This window comes from Petaurus breviceps, unplaced genomic scaffold (genome assembly GCF_028583685.1).
Source record: "Petaurus breviceps papuanus isolate PSGF00001 unplaced genomic scaffold, PetGlider_PUasm1.0 90865, whole genome shotgun sequence".
Taxonomy (NCBI): Eukaryota; Metazoa; Chordata; class Mammalia; order Diprotodontia; family Petauridae; genus Petaurus; species Petaurus breviceps.
In genome coordinates this window covers 1961107-1963463 of record NW_027187367.1, presented here as the reverse complement: position 1 = coordinate 1963463, position 2357 = coordinate 1961107, and the positions used below count along the sequence as shown (strand labels likewise).

The following is a 2357-nucleotide window of genomic DNA, read 5'->3' as shown; positions in this document are numbered from 1 at the left end:
CCTTTTCCCCTAAACTCTCCCCACTCCTACGTTCCCTATTATTATAGAGGACACCACTATCCTCCTACTCCCTCAGGTTTGTAACCTAGGTGTTGTCCTCTATTCCTGTCATCTTTGCAATGTCTCTTAAATCAGTCTTCTCTACTCTGACACTGCTGGCACTCTAACAGAAGCCCGCATCATTTCCTTCCTAGACCATTGACATAGTTTTCTGTGGGGTCTGTGTACCTCAAGTCTCTCCACACTCCAATTCATCTTCTATTCATCCACTTCAGTGACTTTTCTGAAGTGCAACTCTAACCATGTTATCTCTCTAGTCAATAAATCCCAGTGGCTCCCTATCACCTTAATAATGTAGTCCCCTCCTTCCTTTTTGGCCCCCTTACACTTTATTTTGCACCACATTCTCTTGATCTAGCGACAGTGGTCTCCTGGCTATTCCATGAATAAGACACTAATTGGGCTCTAGACATTTTCTTTGACTGTCCTTCATGCCTGGAATGCTCTCCTTCTTCATCTATGTCTATTGAATTTGCCAGCTTCTTTTAAGATTCATCTAAAATATGACCTTCTACAGGAAGGCATTCCCAATCTCTCTTTCTTTTTTTTGAAAGAAAAAAAAGCAAATGCGTTGTTGTTGGGGGAAAGGAAGGTTTTCCTCCCTCCACAATATCCCCATTACAGAAGGGAGGTGACTGGTGAGTATAAAAGGAAGGAGTTGGGGGTGCACACCCCACTCTGTACAATATAGAAGAATCTGATATAGACACTTTGTATAAAAGCCACTTGTCCTCATCGGTGTCCTCTTGCTGGCCTGCTGGGCAGGGTAAGGGGGTGGGGGATGGGGGGAACACAGACCTGGAGGTGGAGCTTCCATATACACACAGAAGCCCTAAGACCCCCATCCCCTTGGGTCATTTGGGGTCCTTAGTGGGGGCATAGCATAGCTCCAGGGATCTGGACACCTTCCAGAACTTCTCATTCACCAACTCCAGGGTCAGTGAGCCATTCAGGGTCGTGAAAGCTCCTCCCCCAGGTGCAATGTAGATGGTATATTGCTTCTCACTGACACCCTCCAGGCCAGGCAAGGCTGGCTCCTCTGGCCCATCAGTTCCTCCAGTTCCTGGTGCCTCCCCCCACCTCCCTCAGGTCCTCCAGCTTCTAGGACTCCTCCACCTGGTGCCCCAGGCTCCCCAGCCTCTTGTTGCTGCCTCAGCTCAAGTGCAATCCTTAGAGCCAAGTACTTGGAAAGGTGGTCAACTGTGGCATTCCCTGTTGGCTTCACATATCTATTCTGACTGTATTCTCCTTTTTTGACCAGCAGAGGATGGGGCCGGAAGACAAGCTCAATCTCTCCTCCTGGCTCAGGAGGACTGGGGGCCCCAGGGAGGCTTGGTGGACCCAGGGTCCCCCCACCCAGGGGGGCACCCCGGCCCCCAGAATCCTCAGAGCCTGCTCCCCCACCTATACCTCCAGCAGCCCCTCCCCCTGTCCCTCCACTGCTACTTCGCATAACTCCTGTTCGATGTCACTTGGGGGCAGGTCCAGGAGTGGAGTCTGGGGCAGAATCTGAGCTAACATCTTCCCCATCCCCATCCCCATCTCCCTCTCCCTCACCAGGCTCTACCTCCCCACCACTCATTGTTGTTGTCTGGTCTGACTCTGGCATTGGCCTCCTAACACGTTGGGCCCTGTGCATTGTCTGCATTCGGAGCCCCTCCTCAATGCTAGAGCTTAATGCTTGCTGGTTGTGCAGGCAGCTAAGCCAGATGAGGACACGATCCTGATGTGCCTCATACTCTTCTCAATTTGGGTAAATTTTGGAGGTCAGTGCCTCAAAGTTTGGATCAGGCCAAAGGGACCGCTTTGACACCAGCTTCTTCCTACAAGTGGGGCACTCTTTGTTCCCACTACACAGACCAGTGACAATGCAGTCGGAGCAGAATCGATGAAGACACTCCTTTGTGGTCATGGTATGGTATTCTTCAGCATATCCAGACAGATTGGGCACATGAGCTCTGAATGTAGGGACCGTGGGGAAGCAGTAATCTCTGTGCCATCCATGAAGGCCTCCTGTGGGATCCGAAGCAGCTAATAGAGACTCAGTTCCCACAGTTTACATGAATAGAAGGAGGCAGAAGCATGAGTCACGTGGAAGTCCTGTTTCTACTCTGCCATCTTGACTCTGCCCCCCACCCTTGATTGTTTCTTCAAAGATTATGTCTAGGCTCTTTTTTTGGTCATGGGTGTCAGGTAGCCCAATAATTTTTAAATTATCTCTTCTGGATCTATTTTTTCCAAGTCAGTTTTTATTTCAATGAGATATTTCACATTGTCTTCTATTTTTTCATTTTTTT

At 49.5% G+C, this 2357-nt stretch overlaps 1 pseudogene; it reads right to left on the bottom strand.

Annotated features, from left to right (window-relative positions):
• Positions 1-597: 597 nt before the first annotated feature.
• Positions 598-2079, bottom strand: LOC138150260 (E3 ubiquitin-protein ligase RING1-like; annotated as a pseudogene).
• Positions 2080-2357: the final 278 nt, after the last annotated feature.